The sequence below is a fragment of the Vigna umbellata genome, chromosome 10 (genome assembly GCF_029865625.1).
Source record: "Vigna umbellata cultivar VRB3 chromosome 10, Vumbellata_1.0, whole genome shotgun sequence".
Taxonomy (NCBI): Eukaryota; Viridiplantae; Streptophyta; class Magnoliopsida; order Fabales; family Fabaceae; genus Vigna; species Vigna umbellata.
In genome coordinates this window covers 23844408-23867406 of record NC_142174.1, presented here as the reverse complement: position 1 = coordinate 23867406, position 22999 = coordinate 23844408, and positions in this window count along the sequence as shown.

Below are 22999 nucleotides of genomic sequence, written 5' to 3'. Positions count from 1 at the left end.
GCATGGTGGCAAGTTTTGTCAAATTTTCAAAGTGTTCGTTTTTGGGGTTTGATTGTTGGAATGCACTCTTTATATCACTAAAAGGCTACAGTAAAAATCTTGGTGCAAGAAATTTTTCGTTTTGGTGGGTTTTGAAGCTACCCAATTTTGGTGGTGAAAGTTGGCTAAGTTGGTGCTTGGTGCCAATTTTGGGAAACTTTCAAAGTCTTGGTTTTTAGGGTTTGATGGTTGGAATGCCCTCTTTATATCACCAAAAGTTTACAGTGAAAATCTTGGTGCAAGAAATCTATCATTTTTGTTGGTTTTGAGGCTAGCGAAGTTTGGTGGTGAAAGTTGGCTACGTTGGTGCTTGGTGCCAAGTTTTACGAAATTTTCATAGTTTTTGTTTTTGGGGTTTGATGGTTGAAATGCCCTCTTTATATCATCAAAAGGCTACTGTAAAAATCTTGGTCCAAGAAATTTTCAATTTTGGTGGGTTTTGAAGCTAGCCAAGTTTGGTGGTGAAAGTTGGCTAAGTTGGTCCTTGGTGCCAAGTTTTGGGAAATTTTCAAAGTATTGGTTTTTGGGGTTTGATGGTTGGAATGCAATCTTTATATTACCGAAAGGCTATTCTAAAAGTCTTGGTGCAAGAAATTTTTCATTTTGGTAGGTTTTGAAGCAAGACAAGTTTGGTGGTGAAAGTTGGCTAAGTTGGAGTTTGGTGCCATGTTTTGGGAAATTTTCAAAGTCTTGGTTTTTAGGGTTTGATGGCTAGAATTCCCTATTTATATCACCAAAAGGCTACTGTAAAAATCTTGGTGCAAGAAAATTTTCATTTTGGTGGGTTTTGAAGCTAGCCAAGTTTGGTGATGGAAGTTCGCCAAGTTGGTGCTTGGTGCCAAGTTTTGGGAAATTTTCAAAGTCTTGGTTTTTGGGGTTTCATGGTTGGAATGCACTCTTTATATCACCGTAGGCTACTGTAAAAGTCATGGTGCAAGAAATTTCCAATTTTGGTGGGTTTTGAAGCTAGCCAAGTTTGGTGGTGAAACTTGGCTAAGTTGGTGCTTGGTGCCAAGTTTTGGGAAATTTTCAAAGTCTTGGTTTTGGGGTTTCATAGTTGGAATGCACTCTTTATATCACTGTAGGCTACTGTAAAAATCATGGTGCAAGAAATTTTCAGTTTTGGTGGGTTTTGAAGCTAGCAAGTTTGGTGGTGAAAGTTGGCTAGGTTGGTGCTTGGTGCCAAGTTTTGGGAAAGTTTCAAAGTCTTTGTTTTTGGGGTTTGATGGTTCGAATGCACTCTTTATATCACCAAAAGGGTACAGTAAAAATCTTGGTGCTAGAAATTTTTCAATTTGGTTGGTTTTGAGGCTAGCGAAGTTTGGTGGTGAAACTTGGCAAAGATTGTGGTGCATGGTGGCAAGTTTTGGCAAATTTTAAAAGTGTTCATTTTTGGTTTTGATGGTTGGAATGCACTCTTTATATCACAAAAAGGCTACTGTAAGAATCTTGGTGCAAGATATTTTCAATTTTTGTGGGTTTTGAAGCTATCTAAGTTTGGTGGTGAAAGTTAGCTAACATTGTGGTGCATGGTGGCAAGTTTTGGCAAATTTTCAAACAGTTGGTTTGATGGTTGGATTACACCCTTTATATCACCAAAAGGCTACTGTAACAATCTCGGTTCAAGAAATTTTTTATTTTGGTAGGTTTTAAAGCAAGCCAAGTTTGGTGGTGATAGTTTGCTATGTTGGTGCTTGAAGCCAAGTTGTGGGAAATTTTCAAAGTCTTGCTTTTTGGGGTTTGATGGTTGGAATGAACTCTTTATATCACCAAAAGGCTATTGTAAAAATCTTGGTGCAAGAAATTTTAAATTTTGGTGGGTTTCTAAGCTAGCTAAGTTTTGTGGTGAAAATTGGCTAAGTTGGTGCTTGGTGCCAAGTTTTGGGAAATTTCCAACGTCTTGGTTTTTGTGGTTTGATGGTTGCAATGCATTCTTTATATCACCAAAAGGTTACAATAAAAATCTTGGTGCAAGAAATTTTCAGTTTTGGTGGGTTTTGAAGGTAGCCAAGTTTGGTGGTGAAAGTTGGCTAAGTTGGTGCTTGGTGCCATGTTTTGGGAAATTTTCAAAGTCTTGGTTTTTAGGGTTTGATGGCTGGAATGCCCTCTTTATATCACCAAAAGGCTACTGTAATAATCTTGGTGCAAGAAATTTTCCATTATTATGGGTTTTGAAGCTAGCCAACTTTGGTGATGGAAGTTGGCTAAGGTGGTGCTTGGTGCCAAGTTTTGAGAAATTTTCAAAGTCTTGGTTTTTGGGATTTTATGGTTGGAATGCACTCTATATATCACCAAAATGCTACTATAAAAATCTTAGTGCATGAAGTTTTTCTTTTTGGTTGGTTTTGAAGTTAGCCAAGTTTGGTGGTGAAAGGTTGCTAAGTTGGTGCTTCGTGCCAAGTTTTGGGAAATTTTCAAAGTCTTGGTTTTTGGGGTTTGATCGTTGGAATGCACTCTTTATATCACCAAAAGGCTACTGTAAAAATTTTGGTGCAAGAAATTTTCAATTTTGTTGGGTTTTGAAGCTAGCCAAGTTTGGTGGTTAAAGTTGGCTAAGTTGGTGCTTGGTGCCAAGTTTTGGGAAATTTTCAAAGTCTTGGTTTTTGGGATTTGATTGTTGAAATGCGCTCTTTATGTCACCAAAATGCCACTGTAAAAATATTGGTGCAAGAAATTTTTCATTTTGGTTGGTTTTGAAGCTAGCAAAGTTTGGGGGTGAAACTTGGCTAAGATTGTGGTGCATGGTGGCAAGTTTTGGCAAATTTTCAAGTTGTAACTAGAATATCCATCCAGAAAACAATAAAAATCCTCACCTGCCAATCTCTCCAGCATCTGGTCCATTGATGGACAAATTTATGAACACCAAAATATGATGTGACAAACTTGTTTTTCAATCGGCAAGTATGACCGAATCGTTCAAGTAATAAAATGGGTAAGACCAAGTATCGTTCTTCCCAAAGGACTCACGGCCTAGTTTAGTTGTGTGGTTTATTGATTAGCTAAGACTTAAAGACGAAATATTTGGATTTTTATATGCAAAAGACGAAAATTAAATATGTATGCATGAAGTTTTGATCAATGGCAAAAAAAACAAAAGATAAACACTTTCAATGAAATATATGTATGAATATGTTGTTGGGGGTCAATTTCATCTTATCCACTCTCATATATTTTAGGAATTCAACATTCAAATCATCATTGTTAATGCCACTCTCTAAAGTACCTTTCAAGAAGGCTTCTCCCTAATCACGAGTTCATACAATTCCTAGCATTCCTAATAATTAGTTCATAAGTGCAGGAGCTTAACGACAACCAATATAATATTGGGAGAAATTCCCCAGATCTAGACTTCCCCGTACGTGCCCGTATCGACAAAACCAATAATCATGCATCGAATGAGTTAAACAATGCAAGCATTAAGCAAAGAGGAAAAACCCTAACTAATGATGAAAGAAAGCATATATCTTAAATAAAAGATGTAAAAACAAATTCCATATATGAGAGCTTCAAAAGATTACATTGATTCCCCAACAAACATACAGAGTTTAGTTCACCATATTCATGGTGAACCTAGATGAATAACAATGAAAGAATGAAAGATAAAACCCTAGAAAGGTGAAGAGGTAGCCTGAGCATCCAAGATCCTCCTTCAAATGGGTGAAAGAGAGAGTGTTTTCTTCGTTCCAGCCAAAGATACCTAACCCTAGGAAACCCTAAAGCTTATATATTATTCGTAAATTACAGAAAATTAGGTCCAAGCCCATTAAAGTGCCGCTCAGCGGTAAGTGCGTGTCTCGTTTCTTCCCCTCAGCGGCCATTTTGCCCCTCAGCGGACCTCCCATGACTTCCTGAGTGCCGCTCAGCGGTAAACTGCCGCTGAGCGGTGACTTCGGCTTCTCCTTTTGCACTTTTTGATGTCTTTTCTGATTTCATCTCTCTCCTTCACTTCTTTCACCAAATTCACCTTAAAACCTACATAAAAACACTGAAATCAAGCTTAAACCTGTCCAGCTCTCTTATTTATGAAAATATGAATAAAAGTATGATTTCAAGCTCGTTTCTAAGTATAAAGGTTGCTTTTAGTATCAATTTTATGCATGAAAATAACAGTTTTTCAACTGTTATCACAACCCCAAACTTAGAACTTTGCTTGTCCTCAAGCAAACAAGATGTAACTCAATCTCCAACCAATTCATATGATGGTTCACTCATTCAAAAATCCTCTTTTTCAAGATAAGTAACAACTTCAATCAAACTTATGACCAAGAGTTCAATCAAGATGTGCACATGCTTTAGTGTTTCACAAAGTCAGTTAATACCCAACAAATGCTCTTTTTCATGAATGACCAATCAATTAAGCATGGATGTTCATGTGCTAATGGAATATTTCTTCACTAGGTAAAGTGTTTCACTCAACACACAAGTGTATAAAAGGTAATCACTCATTCACTCTACTATCACAATGTTACATGAATCAACTTTGCCTTTCATTTTACCATAATCAAAAACATTTACAAGCATGCATCATCACAAGGACTTTTCAATGGCTTATAATGTGGCTGGGCTAACAAGAAAATTGGTTTTTCTGGATCACAAAATCCTTGAGTTAAGAGAATCATAACAACACAATTTTTCTTATTCTTCCCAACTTACCTTTCCATTTGCATTGAGCTTTGCTTCTTTTTCTTTTCTTTTCTTTTTCTTTGCATATTCTTACTTTTTAGCTCTTAGCTCAATGCTTTTCCTAACAACCCCAAACTTGAACATTTAACAATACCACACAAGATCTTCTACTTAACTCAAGGTAAAGATTTTCAATCAAGGGTTTTTCAATTTATGTTCAAGGCTAAGGGTTCAAAGGATAGAACACAAAGTGTTCTCTTTTAGTGGGCTAACTTTATGAATTTGGCCAATAAAAAGGGTTCCAACAAACGGCCTTGATCATATGATGCAAAACAAGCAATTGATTCAATCATAGAAAACCTGGGCAAAATCATTCATGCTTTCAAAGTAATAGCATTGAACAATAACAACTCTGGAGCTCAAAACCTCACCTATAAGCTCATTCACATTTGACATACACATCTTGCTTAATCTTACAATCACAATCATAATATCCTGCATTTGTTCACAAAGTTTGTGAATCACCTGTATAAGCATTTTAATGTGCACATCATCTCAACATCAATCAATCAATAAGCATCATTCAGCATTACTTATCACACAATCACAGTTAATATCAAACCATCATAACAAACCAGGTGTTCAATAGAGTACATCAAACCCTAATCTAAAAACAAAAACAAATAAGTTCAGAAAACTTAAACCACAAAAGCATAATCATATGATAGCATTTATCAGTAAATGCTATCTCAACTCCTCATCAGTCTGAGTTGTCCTCTGTATCTTCTTCTTCTTCCTCATCTTCATCATCTTCAAATGCATCATCATCATCAGCTTCATCTTCTTCCATCTCTCTAACTGAAGCTTCAGCTGGTCCAGCTCCTCCTTCATGCACTGGTTCCTCTGGCCAAGCTACCACATTATGGAATTCATCCATAGTCCACCTATGGGCTGGGGGTGTATCATACATCCCCACAATCATCTCAGCAGTGGCCACCTGCCCTCTGTGAATGGACTGCAACTGAGCACCTATAAGAGACATATACATGTCCCTCATCTGGAATGGTTCTGCTTCATGTGTCTCAGCAGATGTCTGGCTCTGTGCTGGCTCTCTCTCTCTACGAGCACGGCGTGGTGGAACTGACTGAGCTGCTTCCTCACCTCCACAGTACTGTCTGTAATAAGCCTCATCAATAGCTTTTCTTGGCCTCTCAAATGGTGGAGCAGAAGTGTCCACCCCAGCTATCTTGCAAAGGTGAGTAATCAAGGAGGGATATCCTAGTGGTGCTTTGTTGTTTAAGGTATTGGCGCACACACTAATCTCATCAGCTATCACCTGCCCAATATTAACATTTAAGTTTCTGATAGCACACTAGTTGAATAGTGCCCTGCTGAGAGTAATATCTGACACATGTGAACATGGCTGAATGTTGGCATGAGAAAACGCCATCCAATACTTTGCAAGAGGAGTCAAATCCGTCCTCCTAATGTTAACCACTGAGCCAGATCAATTCCTTTGGAAGTGTCCTCCAGGTATACACAGTACTCTCTCCACATCCTCATAATCAGCACCTTCCTCCATGCAAAGAGCAAACTGGCACTGCTCACCAGCCCATACAGTGTCCAGGAAGTTATTAATAGAATCAGGATCATACCTAATAGCATGGCCTCTGACATAGCCCAAATAATTCTCAGCTGGATAATCACCAATCTTCTTAGCATTGGTGTAAAATTCCTTTACCACAGCTATGTTGGCAGGTGCAGGATAAGTGGCTAGCTTTCCCCAGTCATTCCCTAACACTTGCTCTCCAAATTGAGGAGCAAAGTTAGGTATCATTCCAACCTTTCTCTCCATCAGAAGTCTCCTGTCCTGAACCACCCTAAAGTGCTTCTCATGTTTTCTAGAGAGGAACCTGCTAGAGTGGGGTTGCTCTGGTTCCTTTTCCTTTCTCTTGGTTGCCATGGTTTTCAATCTTTTTCCTGAAGAGGATGTCATTCCTACATTCAAACACAAATACAAAACCACAAAACATGATGTTAATCATTAGTAAAACACAGAACACAACTCCTTTCGAAGCTAAACCACCGCTGAGGGCCAGAATTTCCCCTCAGCGCCACCAGTGCCACATTCTAAGACGCAAAAATTCAGAAAAACCAAATCTGGCAGAGTGCCACTCAGCGGCAGTTTACCCCTCAGCGGTAACTCTGCAGATTTTTGAAAATCTTGTTTTAAAGCTGTCCTAACTCCACCCAAATGCAATTTTCAGTTTTCCAGTTCGTAATCATGCAGTTTAATCGGTTCAAACATCAAATATATCATCAAATCATGCATAGAAATCAAAACCCCTAAATATTCATGCTTTGACAATCACATTCAAAATCAAAAACCCTAGAATAAACAAAATGCATTTTACTTACTTGGATGGAGATACTAGATGCAATGAGAATGTTTCCAATCTTAGATACTCTCTTCCAACCCCAAACTTGAATAGAACACTAGTGAAAAGGTGAGTGGAAGAGAAATTTTCTGAAGAGGAAAGAGTGAAAAGATGTGGAAAACCTTGGAGAAGGTATGTGGAAGTGTTTGTGTAGAGAAAAGCCTGAAAGTATGAGAACTTGCGCAGCTTAGGGTTTAAAAATACCGTAATGGGCTCGGGTCCTGCTAAGGGGAACTAAAGCCCATTCTGCGAGAGTACCGCTCAGCGGTAAATTACCGCTCAACGGCATTTTCGTGATGGGCCCTTCTCCTTCTTTTCTTAACCTACGTGCCTCCTAGACATGCCCCTCACTGGTTCCCTGCAATTCAATGTTCAAAATGCTTATGCAAACCCTAACTAAAATAAACAAACAGAAATATTCAATCAACTGGGTTGCCTCCCAGGTAGCGCTTGTTTAACGTCACGAGCCTGACCCAAAATCCACCAATACCCATCACTAGGTGCAAAATTTTCTTACCAACACCCATCAGTAGGTGTTACAAACATAGTATCCTTCAGTAGATACTTAACCACCTAGCATCCTTCAATAGATGCTATCTCCAACAAAATAATACAAAAATAATGTTCATAAATTAAAAATTACAAAACCAAATCAAAAGTCTGTAAATCCACTGGGTTGCCTCCCAGCAAGCGCTCTTTTAACGTCATTAGCTTGACCCAATAAAATTCAAGTTCCTTCTTCTTTATAGTTGATGTTGTCATTCCACCAACTCCTCAGCTGTTTCCTCTGAACTGTCTTGGTCCTTCTAGAATATGGAGACTCTATCTCTATCATCTCCTTCTCTTTAAAGCCTTTCACAACCCACAACTTGTTCTTGATTCTTACAGGTGAGCCAAGTTGGAGTCTTCTTCTCTCCCAATCACTAGGAATTTCTCCTCCTCTTCCAATATTTTCTTCCTTGGGTACCTGAAATAACAAACAATGGTTACCTGAAACCGTGAGATTTTCAACTTTCCGGCTAGTCATGGGTGCATCTTGAAATGCAGCTTTATAACTAGCTTCTTCCTCCTTTACCACCACTCTCTCCTCTCTGTCCTGGAGCACCACTATACCTTCATTTACATCAATAATAGCTTTGGCCGTTTTCATAAACGGTCTTCCAAGTATGATAGGTATCTTCTCTGTCTCCATCTTCATCACCACAAAGTCTGCCAAGAACTGAAGTTTGCCAACACAAACTATAATGTCCTCTACAATCCCACATGGCTCCTTTGAAGATCCATCGGCCATTACTATTTTAACCTTTGCAGGTTTTACTTTAACATTGCCGATTTGCTCAAGTAAAGAATAAGGTATCAAGTTAACACTTGAACCTAAATCAAGGAGAGCTTTCTTTACCTTTTTCTTCCCTATGGTACAAGGGATAGAAAAACTGCCTGGATCTGATGCTTTATGAGGGAATGACTCTTTTTTAACAGTTATACACTCTTTTGCCTCATCATCTCTACGTCTCTTTTTTGTAGAGATTTCTTCATCAAATTTTGTGTAAATTGCGATTTGCTGTAGAATCTGTTCCCAAGGTGCTTCATTATCCACCATTCTGAATAATTCTGTGAAATCTATTTGTTTCCCTTGATGGATTGGAAAAGGAAAAGTACTTTTACTCTCTATGTCTCTTCTCTCTGATGTATCTAACTCAACTTTATCATCATCAACACTCTTTACCACCTTGCACTCTTCTCTGGGGTTAACGTCAGTATTAGCCCCAAAATTTCTATTTGGCCTTTCTTCCAATTGCTTGGTAATCTGACCCATTTGAATCTCCAAGTTCTTTATAGCAGCTTCAGTGCTCTTTTGAGAAGATTCAGTTTTCTGTATGAATTGCTGAAGAGTTTCTTCCAACCTTGTTGATCTTTCATTAAGCATAGATAACTGTTGCCAAAAGGTTGGTTGCTGCTGCTGCTTATTATATTGACTAGCTTGCCCAGTTTGTCCTTGACCAATGCTTGGGTGTGGTTTCCACCCTTGATTGTAATTCCCTTGACGGTGTGGAAATTGATTGGCCATGAAATTTACGTCCTCTACAGCTTCAACTGGAAAGGCACATTGACCATTGATATGGTCACCTCCACATAATTCGCACAACTGGGTTTGTACCTGTGCAGCAGTTTTCAACTCTTTGGGTAATTGTGCAAGAGTTTTAGTCAGAGTTTCCAGCTGTTGAGTTAGAATTTTATTTTGAGCTAGCAAGGCATCATGTGTCTGTAATTGGAGAACCCCTTTTTGTTGCATAGGAGCTCCTCTCTCATTGTGCAGCTCATTATCACTAGTAGCCATGTTTTCTATAATTTCTGTGGCTTCCTCTGGAGTTTTCCATTTAATATTGCCTCCTGCTGAGGCGTCCAGCATCATCTTGGTTTGTGAACCAAGCCCTCCAAGGAAAGTTAAGACTACTTCCTGTTCTTCAAAGCCATGCGTGGGTTTTTTCTTAGCAGACTTTTGTATCTATCCCATGCATGCCCCAGTGATTCTTCCATGCCCTGCTTAAATGAAGATATCTCTTGCTTGCCTTTTGTCACCTTTGATTGTGGAAAGTACTTGTTTAAAAACTTTGTTACCACTGCTTCCCAATCTGTGAAACTTCCCTCTGGAAAAGAATTTAACCAAAGTTTAGCATTGCCTCCCAATGAGAAAGGAAACAAACTAAGTTTGATCGCTTCATCTAGCACCCCATTGATTTTCACCGTGTTGCAGATCTCATTAAATGTAGTAAGGTGCTCATATGGGCTTTCATGAGATAACCCATTAAATTGGTTGCTTTTCACCAGTTGAATCAGTGCTGGTTTGACCTCCATATTAGCTGCATTGACTCTAGGTCTAGCTATACTGTTAAAGTGCTGAGGTCCAACTGTATTGGTGTAATCAGCAAGAGTTCTTCTGATATTATTGTTCTCCATATTTTCTGTGCTATGGTCAGAACCTTGTGGTGATGGTTGCAACAGAGTTTCCGGAGGAGGCAAAAGTTCTCTAGATGTTCGAATTCTTCTCCTCCGGCTACTCTCGTCTTAAACCTTTAAGAAGAGGTTCTGCAGTTATCTTACTCCTAGTTCGAATTGCCTCCTGCATACACAAGAGAACAAAACCCTAGAATATTTGGTTAGCACAAAAAGATATAGGAGAAGATATAAGATTCAGAGAATAAAATAAAAAAAAAATAAAAACAGAAAATAAAATAAAATAAAATAAAAACAGAAAAGATAAAAACAAAAATTCAAATTTAAAGTCAAAGATAATCAGTAATCACACAAATTAACAAGTTAAACCACGAGTCCCCGGCAACGGCGCCAAAAACTTGATGGACAAATTTATGAACACCAAAATATGATGTCACAAACTTGTTTTTCAATCGGCAAGTATGACCGAATCGTTCAAGTAATAAACTTGGTAAGACCAAGTATCGTTCTTCCCAAAGGACTCACGGCCTAGTTTAGTTGTGTGGTTTATTGATTAGTTAAGACTTAAAGACGAAATATTTGGATTTTTATATGCAAAAGACGAAAATTAAATATGTATGCATGAAGTTTTGATCAATGGCAAAAAAAACAAAAGATAAACACTTTCAATGAAATATATGTATGAATATGTTGTTGGGGGTCAATTTCATCTTATCCACTCTCATATATTTTAGGAATTCAACATTCAAATCATCATTGTTAATGCCACTCTCTAAAGTACCTTTCAAGAAGGCTTCTCCCTAATCACGAGTTCATACAATTCCTAGCATTCCTAATAATTAGTTCATAAGTGCAGGAGCTTAACGACAACCAATATAATATTGGGAGAAATTCCCCAGATCTAGACTTCCCCGTACGTGCCCGTATCGACAAAACCAATAATCATGCATCGAATGAGTTAAACAATGCAAGCATTAAGCAAAGAGGAAAAACCCTAACTAATGATGAAAGAAAGCATAGATCTTAAATAAAAGATGTAAAAACAAATTCAATATATGAGAGCTTCAAAAGATTACATTGATTCCCCAACAAACATACAGAGTTTAGTTCACCATATTCATGGTGAACCTAGATGAATAAGAATGAAAGAATGAAAGATAAAACCCTAGAAAGGTGAAGAGGTAGCCTGAGCATCCAAGATCCTCCTTCAAAGGGGTGGAAGAGAGAGTGTTTTCTTCTTTCCAGCCAAAGATACCTAACCCTAGGAAACCCTAAAGCTTATATATTATTTGTAAATTACAGAAAATTAGGTCCAAGCCCATTAAAGTGCCGCTCAGCGGTAAACTGCCGCTCAGTGGTAAGTGCGTGTCTCGTTTCTTCCCCTCAACGGCCATTTTGCCCCTCAGCGGACCTCCCGTGACTTCCTGAGTGCCGCTCAGTGGTAAACTGCCGCTGAGCGGTGACTTCGGCTTCTCCTTTTGCACTTTTTGATGTCTTTTCTGATTTCATCTCTCTCCTTCTTCACTTCTTTCACCAAATTCACCTTAAAACCTGCACAAAAACACTGAAATCAAGCATAAACCTGTCCAGCTCTCTTATTTCTGAAAATATGAATAAAAGTATGATTTCAAGCTAGTTTCTAAGTATATAGGTTGCTTTTAGTATCAATTTTATGCATGAAAATAACAGTTTTTCAACTGTTATCATCCATGCAAGGAAGAGGAAAATGATCCTTCCTGGTAGCTTTATTTAATTTCCTGTAATCAATGCACATTCGCCATCCAATAACAGTCCGAGTAGGAATAAGCTCATTCTTCTCATTATAAATTACTGTCATCCCACCTTTCTTTGGAACTACTTGCACTGGACTTACCCATTGATTATCAAAGATTGGATAAATAATGTAAGCTTCCAAGAGCTTCAATACTTCTTTTCTAACCACCTCCTTCATGGCAAGATTTAATCTTCTCTATGGTTAAGCACTTGGCCTATAGCCATCTTCCATAAAGATTTTGTGCATGCAATAAGTTGGACTTATACCTTTAAGATCTGAGATTGACCACCTAATAGCTTCTTTGTTGGCTTTCAATATTTCTACCAACTTTTTTCTTCTTCAGGAAGCAAAGAATTACAGATGATGACTGACTTTGTTCCATCGTCTAGAAAAACATACTTTAAATGTGATGGTAACATTTTTAATTCTAACTTCTTTGCTTTGACTTCTTGATTGTTATCAATTGTCTCAAACTTAGCATCTTCCACTGGAATCTCCTTCAATATCTCCAAGTCTGTCATACATTCATCAATCAATTTCTCTTCTTCTTCATTTAAGTCTTCACAAGCATCAATAAGAGTTTTCTCTAGTGGAGAAGAATAACGTACCATCCTTTCTTGCACCACACAAACTTCATCAAGTACATGAAACTGAAAACATGCTTTGTCATGTTTCGGATGTGTCATGGCTTTCAATACATCGAAATTTACTTCTTCATCTTGAACTCTCAATTTAAGCTTACCATTCTCCACATCAATTAAAACTCTTGCAGTCTTCAAAAATGGTCTCCCAAGAATGAGAGGTACATCTCCATTTTCCTCCATCTCCATGATAACAAAATCCACTGGGAAAACGAATTTGTCTACCTTGACTAGCACATCTTCAACTTCTCCATTATGATATTTAAGAGACTTGTCCGCCAATTGAAGTGCCATTCTAGTGGGTTTGAGTCATAAACCCTTAATTCTTTTAAACACAGAAAGCGACATTAAATTAATACTAGCTCCCAAATCAATTAGAGCTCTTCCAACTTCCAACTCTCCTATAGTGCATGGAATAGTGAAGCTCCCTGGATCTTTAAACTTGGAAGGTAATTGTTGTATGATTGCATTACAGTTACCTTGCACTTCAATGGTCTCTTTCTCAATATATTTTCTTTTCTTTGTAAGGAGTTCTTTCAAAAATTTTGCATAAGGTGACATATGTTGGAATGCTTTAGAGAAAGGAATGGTAATCTCCAGTTTTTTAAACATCTCCATGAACTACTCAAACTATTTTTCTTTTTCCTTCCTTGAATAAATCTTTGGATAAGGAAGTGCCTTTTCTAACTTTCTCTATTTTTTTCTCTCATTTACCTCTTCTTTTCTTTCTCTTTCTTTCTCTCATCTTCCTCTTCTCCCTTTTTTTCTCTCTCAACCATATCTTTCCACTCAAGTGTTTCTTTTTCACTCTCATTTTCTCTCTATTTTTCTCTCCTCTAACACTTTCCCACTTCTTGTTACAATAGTTTTACATTCTTCACTCACAGTGTTCTTTGCATTCTTTTCACAACCATCTACCTTGTTGATCATTCGCCCAATATTCATCTTCGTATTGCTAAATACATCTTCCACATTCTTACAATAAGAGACACTCATTTTCATGAATTTCTGAAAGGTGTCCTCCAATTTTGTGTTTTTCTCCTATGGAATAGGTTGTGGTTTCCATTGTTGCTGTTGCTTTTGGACTATTGAAATATTATATATCTCTTGAGGTAACAAAGAAAGCTTTTTTGTCACTTGTTCCAACTTCTTCATGATGATCTCATTTGGTGCAAATAAGGCGTCTTGAGATTGCATTTGTAAAATTCCCATTTGTTGACTTGCAACTCCTGTTTCGCTATATAATTCATTATCACTAGCAGCCATGTTCTCTATTAATTATGTTGCTTCCTCTGGAGTCTTACATTTAATATTACCTCCAGCTGAGGCATCTCACATCAACTTGGTTTGTGAACCAAGACCTCCAAGGAAAAGTAGAACTACTTCTGCTTCATCAAAACCATGTGTGGGAGTCTTGGAGCTTGGTGGTGAAAGTTGCCTACGTTGGTGCTTGGTGCCAAGTTTTCGGAAACTTTCAAAGTCTTGGTTTTTAGGGATGATGGTTGGAATGCCCTCTTTATATCACCAAAAGGCTACTATAAAAATCTTGGTGCAAGAAATTTTCAATTTTGGTGGGTTTTGAAGCTAGCCAAGTTTGGTGGTGAAAGTTGGCTAAGTTGGTGCTTGGTGCAGAGTTTTGGGAAATTTTCAAAGTCTCTGTTTTTGGGGTTTGATGGTTGGAATGCACTCTTTATATCACCATGCTACTGTAAAAATCTTGGTACAAGAAATTTTTCATATTGGTTGGTTTTGAAGCTAGCCAAGTTTGATGGTGAACCTAGGCTATGTTTGTGGTGAATGGTGCCAAGTTTTGGGGAATTTTCAAAGTCTTGGTGTTTTGGGTTTGATGGTTGGAATTCCCTCTTTATATCACCAAAAGACTACTGTAAAAATCTTGGTGCAAGAAATTTTTCATTTTGGTGGCTTTTGAAGCTAGCCAAGTTTGGTGGTGAAAGTTGGCTAAGTTAGTGCTTGATGGACAAATTTATGAACACCAAATTATGATGTCACAAACTTGTTTTCAATCGGCAAGTATGACCGAATCGTTCAAGTAATAAACTTGGTTAGACCACGTATCGTTCTTCCGAAAGGACTCACGGCCTAGTTTAGTTATGTGGTTTCTTGATTAACTTACAAACGAAATATTTGGAGTTTAATATGCAAGACAGAAAATAAACATGTATGCATGAATTTTGATCAATGGCAAAAAGCAAAAGATAAACACTTTCAATGACCACATCAATGGCAGAAAGGCGCATTGACCATTTATATGGTCACCACCACATAATTCACACATCTGTGGTTGAACCTGTGCAACAGTCTTTAACTCTTTTGGCAGTTGTGCAAGTATCTTTGTGAGATTCTCCAATTGTTGAGTTAGTATCTTGTTCTGTGCAAGCAAGGCATCATTGGTTTGTAACTGTATAACTCCTTTCTGTTGCATAGGAGCTCCTCTTTCACTGTTGAGCTCATTATCACTAGTAGCCATATTTTCAATAATTTCTGTTGCTTCCTTTGGAGTTTTCCATTTAATGTTTCCTCCTGCTGAGGCATCAAGCATCATCTTGGTTTGTGAACCAAGACCTCCAAGGAAGGTAAGGACTACTTCCACTTCATCAAATCCATGCGTGGGTGTTTTTCGTAGCAAGCTTTTGTATCTATCCCATGCATGACCCAGTGATTCTTCCATGCCCTGCCTGAATGAAGAAATATCTTGCTTTCCTTTGTTGACCTTGAAGAATTGAGTGCCCATATAGTTAAATTCTTGTCCGAATTGCATCCTGCAAGCATTAGGCACAAAACTCTAGAAAATATTTGTTAGCACAAAAAGATAGAGAAGATACAAAGAATAAATGATAAGAAGATAAAAGATAGCAAGATAGAAGATAAAAACATAAAATAGAAAAATGAAAACAGAAAACAGAAAAAAAAACAAATAAAAACAGAAAACGAAAAAATTAAAAATAGAAAACGAAAAAATATAACAAAACAAAAAAAATGAAAAAAAAAACAAAAAAAAAACAGAAAATAAAAAAATAGAAAAATAAAAAAAAATAATAACCAAAAAATAAAAATAGAAAATAAAATAAAATAAAATAAAATCAAATCAAATAAAATCAAAATCAAATCAAATCAAATAAAATGAAATCAAATAAAAATAAAATAAAATAAAAACAGAAAACAGAATAAAAACAGAAAACAGAAAAATAAAATAAAATAAAATAAATTCGAAATTTAAAAATAAAATAAAAAAATAAGTCAAAGATAATCAATAATCACACAAATTAACCAGTTAAACCACGAGTCCCCAGCAACGGCGCCAAAAACTTGATGGACAAATTTATGAACACCAAATTATGATGTCACAAACTTGTTTTCAATCGGCAAGTATGACCGAATCGTTCAAGTAATAAACTTGGTTAGACCAAGTATCGTTCTTCCGAAAGGACTCACGGCCTAGTTTAGTTATGTGGTTTCTTGATTAACTTACAAACGAAATATTTGGAGTTTAATATGCAAGACAGAAAATAAACATGTATGCATGAATTTTGATCAATGGCAAAAAGCAAAAGATAAACACTTTCAATGAAATATAGATATGAATATGTTGTTGGGGGTCAATTTCATCTTATCCACTCTCATATATTTTTAGGAATTCAACAGTCAAATCATCATTGTTAATGCCACTCTCTAATGTACCTTTCCAGAAGGCTTCTCCCTAATCACGAGTTCATACAATTCCTAGCATTCCTAATGATCAATTCATAAGTGCAGGAGCTTAACGACAACCAATATAAAATTGGGAGAAATTCCCCGGATCTAGACTTCCCCGTACGTGCCCGTATGGACAAAACCAATAATCATGCACCGAATGAGTTAAACAATGCAAGCATTAAGCAAAGAGGAAAAACCCTAACTAATGATGAAAGAAAGCATAAGTCTTAATTAAAAGATGTAAAAACAGATTCCATATATGAGAGTTTCACAAGATTACATTGATTCCCCAACAAACATACAAGGTTTAGTTCACCATATTCATGGTGAACCTAGATGAATAATAATGAAAGAATGAAAGAGATAGAAAAACCCGAGAAAGAGAAGAGGAGAGCCGTCACCATCTCCCAATCTACCCCCAAGGGGTGAAAAATGTGTTTCTACTTCCTCCCAGCCAAAGATACAAACCCTAGGACGTGCAAGTCCTTAAATAGGACATAAAAATAACATAAAACAAGTCCAAGCCCATAAAAACAAAAGAAAACCGGTCCAAGCCCACTTAGAATGGCGCTCAGCGGTATTGTACCGCTGAGCGGTACTAGCGCATGAACCATTTTGCCCCCCAGCTGCTGTTTTGCCCCTCAGCGGTGATTTCGGCACCCGAAAAGTGCCGCTCAGCGGTATTTTTCCGCTCAGCGCCACTCGGTCAGGCTTTTTCTGCGTTCTGGTTGGTTTTTCAGCATTCTGGTTGACTGGTTGACTTTTCTGGTTGAGTAGTTGACTTTTCTGGTTGACTGGTTGACTTTTCTGGTTTCTGGTTGACTTTTCAGCACTCCAATCATTCGGTATTTCAATTCTTCTTTCAAATCATTCAATTAGCCTACAAAATCAAGGGAATCTTGCAAAAAACCATTAAATTCACTTTCAACTCTCTTATTCTAAAAACTAAAGCAAAAATATGAGTTCAAGTTAGTTTTTAAGTCTTAAAGGTTGCTTTTGGTATCAAATTTAAGCATAAAAATAACGGTTTTTCAACCGTTATCAGTGCTTGGTGCCAAGTTTTGGGAAATTTTCAAAGTGTTTGTTTTTAGGGTTTGATTGATTGAAGGCACTCTTTATATCACCAAAAGGCTACTGTAAAAATCTTGGTGCAAGAAATTTTTCATTTTGGTTGGTTTTGAAGCTAGCCAAGTTTGGTGGTGAAAGGTGGCTAAGTTTCTCGTGCATGGTGCTAAGTTTTGGGAAATTTTCAAAGTGTTGGTTTTTTGGGGTTTGATGGTTGGAATTCCCTCTTTATATCACCAAAAGGCTACTATAAAAATCTTGGTGCAAGAAATTTTTCAATTTGGTGGGTGTTGAAGCTAGCCAAGTTTGGTGATGAAAGTTGGCTAAGTTGGTGCTTGGTGCCAAGTTTTGGGAAATTTTCAAAGTGTTGGTTTTTGGGGTTTGATGGTTGGAAGGAACTGTTTGTATCACCAAAAGGGTACTGTAAAAGTCTTGGTGCAAGAAATTTTTCATTTTGGTTGGTGTTGAAGCTAGCCAAGTTTGGTGGTGAAAGTTGGCTAACTTGGTGCTTGGTTCCAAGTTTTGGGAAATTGTCAAAGCGTTGGTTTTTTGGGGTTTGATGGTTGGAATTCCGTAGTTATATCACCAAAAGGCTACTGTAAAAATCTTGGTGCAAGAAATTTATCATTTTGGTGGGTTTTGAAGCTCGCCAAGTTTGGTGGTGAAAGTTGGCTAAGTTGGTGCTTGATGCCAAGTTTTGGAATATTTACAAAGTGTTGGTTTTTGGGTTTGATGGTTGGAAGGCACTCTTTATATCACCAAAAGGGTACTGTAAAACTCTTGGTGCAAGAAATTTTTCATTTTGGTTGGTTTTGAAGCTAGCCAAGTTTGGTGGTGAAAGTTGGCTAAGTTGGTGCTTGGTTCCAAGTTTTAGGAAATTTTCAAAGTGTTGGTTTTTGGGGTTTGATGGTTGGAATGCACTCTTTGTATCACCAACACGCTATTGTAAAAATCTTGGTGCAAGAAATTTTTCATTTTTGCGGGTTTTGAAGCTAACCAAGTTTAGTGGTGAAAGTGGGCTAAGTTTGTGTTTGGTGCCAAGTTTTTGGGAAATTTTTAAAGTCTTTGTTTTTGGGGTTTAATGGTTGGAATGCACTCTTTATATCACCAAAAAGGTAATTTGTAAAAATCTAGGTGCAATAAATTTTTCATTTTGGTGGGTTTTGAAGCTAGCCAAGTTTGGTGGTGAAACTTGGCTAAGTTTGTTGTGCGTGGTGCCAAGTTTTGGGAAATTTTCAAAGTTTTGGTTTTTGGGGTTTGATGGTTGGAATGCCCTCTTTATTTCACCAAAAGGCTACTGTAAGAATCTTGGTGCAAGAAATTTTGCATTTGGGTGGGTTTTGAAGCTAGCCACGTTTGGTGGTGAAAGTTGGCTAAGTTGGTGATTGGTGCCAAGTTTCGAGAATTTTGAAGGTCTTGGTTTTTGGGGTTCGATGGTTGGAATGCCTTCTTTTTATCACCAAAATGCCACTGTAAGAATCTTGGTGCAAGAAATTTTTCATTTTGATTGGTTTTGAAGCTAGCCAAGTTTGGTGGCGAAAGTTGGCTAAGTTGGTGCTTGGTGCCAAGTTTTGGGAAATTTTCAAAGTGTTGGTTTTTGGGGTTTGATGGTTGGAATGCACTCTTTATATCACCAAAAGGCTACTGTAAAAATCTTGGTGCAAGAATTTTTCATTTTAGTGGGTTTTGAAGGTAGCTAAATTTGGTGGTGAAACTTGGCTTAGTTGGTGTGATGAGTGCACTTTTATGCCCACATTTATGCTTTAAAATTAAAATTTTGATGGGATAATTGTGTTTAAATTGTTGATTTTAAGTGAATTTGTGATGATTAAAATTGTTGGGTTTGAGAATAAAAAGGGACTTAAAAGGAGATTTTTAGATGCATAAATTATTCTTGGAAATTCTTACAATTATTTGTGCAGCTGAGAATATAAGTTTTATTGGTCCAAATGGCAATTCAAGGCCCAAAATCAGATTTTATTCGGAAAATAAGATACAAATGGGCTAAACAGACAGACTTTACCCTTCCATCTCCCAATTTTCCTACATACACCCATCTTCTCTTAACCAGGTCGAGCACTAAGCAAAACCGTAACCCTATTCTGAATACACCCCCTAAATTTCCTTACCCATACCCCTCCTAAGCCAAACTCGACCAGATCATGCCACATGTCCAAATCCTCCCACACAGATCTAGCAAATCACATGCCGCCACATCACCTCCCTTGCCAAATCATTATCTTCTCTAAGAGAGAAAACCTAATTCCCAACCCTAGCCGTCAATTGTCGCCGCGCCACTCCGCCACCAACCTTAACGCCATCCTCATCGCGCAATTAACGGCGACACCACTTCATACATGCCGCCACCACCAAATCGTCCTCCTTTCTCGCCGGACAGCCACCATCAACCATCACCACCGTTCATCTTCTCTATCCGCTGGCACACCATCCATCAAAACCGCGAGAACCAACCGCCGTGAGATTCCCACACTTAGCACCGGCTATCACAACGCCGCTGCCATTATCAGCGCGCAACCATGCCGCTGTGATGCCGTCGCGACACCACCGTTAAGCCTCTGCAACCATCCTCATCGTTCAACCTTTCTTCTTCTTCGCTAGTCCTTCTATCGCGCCACCGCAAGCAACCATCAACACAACCACCACGCTTCTCGCTCACCATCTTCATCTTCTCCCTAGCGCCGCCGACAACACCACCGCCGCACAACCCCAGACCACTCTCAACCATCCTTTTCGCAGAGCCACCCAGAATCACGAAGACCATCATCGCGATTCAACCTGCAAAGAAACACAGATCTAGAATCGCTCCGCAACCACCTTGCCTGATCGCGACGCACCCCCTCCTCGCATTTTCATCATCATCATCATCATCGTGTCCCGACCACCACTAATGTCCATCGTCTTCGAACTGCGAGAACCTACAAGAAGAGAAATCCAAACAACGAAACCCTCAACGCGCTACTCTCCAATTCACGGCACAGGCAGAGGCGGAGGGGGAAGCCCTTTCCCCCAATCTACAAAACCCTAATATTGGGTGGGAAAGGGTTTGACACGTGGCGAGCTCCCATTGGCCACGACCATATGAGTCAAAGCTGGTCAATGTTTACCTCTCGGCAAGTGTAACCGAATCGTAGCAAGTAATAATCCTGGTAAGACCAAGTATCGTTTCCCAAGAGACTCAAGGCCTAGAAACTTATGTGATTAATTGATTAATTAAGACTTGAGAACAAAGTGTTATAAGTTTCAAATGCAAAAAGACTGAAAAGTAAATATGTATGCATATGATGATTGATGACAAATTTATGAACACCGAAAAACGGCGCCACAAACTTGTTTAACAATCGACAAGTGTGACCGAATCGTTTCAAGTAATAAACTCGGTAAGACCAAGTACCGTTCTCCCAAAGGACTCACGGCCTAGTTTAGTTATGTGATTCGTTGATTATTTAAGACTTAAGAACGAAATAAGTGGAGTTTAATATGCAAAACAGAAAATAAACATGTATGCATGAATGTGATCAATGGCTAAAACAAAATACAAACACTTTAATGGAATATATGGATGAGTATGTTGTTGGGGTTATCAATATCATCTTATCCACTCTCATATACTTTAGGAATTCAACATTCTTTTCATCATTGTTAATTCCACTCTCTAAATTACCTTGCAAGAAGGCCTATCCCCAATTACGAGTTCATACGATTCCTAGCATTCCTAATAATTAGTTCTTTTAGCGCAGGAGCTTAACGACAACCAATATACTATTGGGAGAGATTCCCCGGATCTAGACTTCCCCGTACGTTCCCGTATCGACAAAATCAATAATCATGCATTGAATGAGTTAAATAAAGCAAGCATTGAGCAAAGAAGAAAAACCCTAACTAATGATCAAAGAAAGCATGTATCTCCAATAAGATGTTTAAACACAAATGCCATATATGAGAGTTTCACAAGACTACATTGATTCCCCAACAAACATACAAGGTTTAGTTCACCATATTCATGGTGAAACTAGATGAATAATAATGAAAGAATGAAAGATAAAACCCTAGAAAGGTGAAGAGGTAGCCTGAGCATCCAAGATCCTCCTTCAAAGGGGTGGAAGAGAGAGTGTTTGCTTCGTTTCTGCCAAAGATACAAACCCTAGGATGTGCAAGTCCTTAAATAGGGCATAAAAATAACATAAAACAAGTCCAAGCCCATAAAAACAAATGAGAACCGGTCCAAGCCCACTTAGAATGCCGCTCAGCGGTATTTTACCGCTGAGCGGTACTAGCGCATGATCCATTTTGCCCCCCAGCTGCTGTTTTGCCCCTCAGCGGTGATTTCGACACCCGAAAAGTGCCGCTCAGCGGTATTTTTCCGCTCAGCGCCACTCGGTCAGACTTTTTCTGCGTTCTGGTTGGTTTTTCAGCATTCTGGTTGACTGGTTGACTTTTCTGGTTGACTGGTTGACTTTTCTGGTTTCTGGTTGACTTTTCAGCACTCCAATCATTCGGTATTTCAATTCTTCTTTCAAATCATTCAATTAGCCTACAAAATCAAGGGAATCTTGCACAAAACCATTAAATTCACTTTCAACTCTCTTATTCTCAAAACTAAAGCAAAAATATGAGTTCAAGCTAGTTTCTAAGTCTTAAAGGTTGCTTTTGGTATCAAATTTCAACATAAAAATAACGGTTTTTCAACCGTTATCACAACCCCAAACTTAAAACTTTGCTTGTCCTCAAGCAAACAAGATGTAACTCAATCTTCCATCAATCCATATAATGGTTCACCACATTCAAAAATCCTTCTTTCAAGACAAGTAAATACTCAATTTAGCTCATCATCAAGACTTCAATCAAGATGTGCTCATGCTTTTTAGTGATCACTCAAACACATACTATCCAACAAATGCTATTTTCATGAATGATCAATTAACTAAGCAAAGATGTTTTTATGTGTTCAATGAATCTATCCTCACTAGATAAAGTGTTTCACTCAAACACATAAGTGTATAGGAGATATTCACTCATTCACTCTACTATTACAATGTCACATGAATCAACTTTGCCTTTCATTTAACCACAATAAAAAACACTTACTAGCAAGCATCATCACAAGGACTTTTCTATGGCTTATAACGTGGCTGGGCTAACAAGAAAATTGGTTTTTCTAGATCACAAAACCCTTGAGTTAAGAGAAACATATAAACACAATCATTCTTATTTATTCCCAATTTTCTTTTGCATTGAGCTTTGCTTTTTCTTTTCTTTTCTTTCTCTTTTTCTTTTTCTTTTCACATACTTAATTATTAGTTCTTAGCTCAATGCTTTCAATTTCCCTTTCTATTTTCCAACAACCCCAAACTTGAACATTTGTCAATACCACAAAATATTTTCTACTTAACTCAAGGTAAAGCTTTTCAACAAGGGTTTTCAAATCATGTTCAAGGCTAGAGGTTCAAAGGATATAACACATAGTGTTCTCTTTTAGTGGGCTCAATTTTTGAATTTGGCTAATAGAAGGGTTATCAACAAATGGCCTTGATCATATGATGCAAACAAGCAAGTAATTCAATCATAGAAAACCTGGGCAAAGTCATTCATGCTTTCACAGTAATAGTATTCAACAATAACAACTCTGGAGCTCAAAACCTCACATATAAGCTCATTCACATTCCACATATAACATCCTGCTTAGAATCATAATCACAATCACAACATCTTGCATTTGTTCACAATGCTTG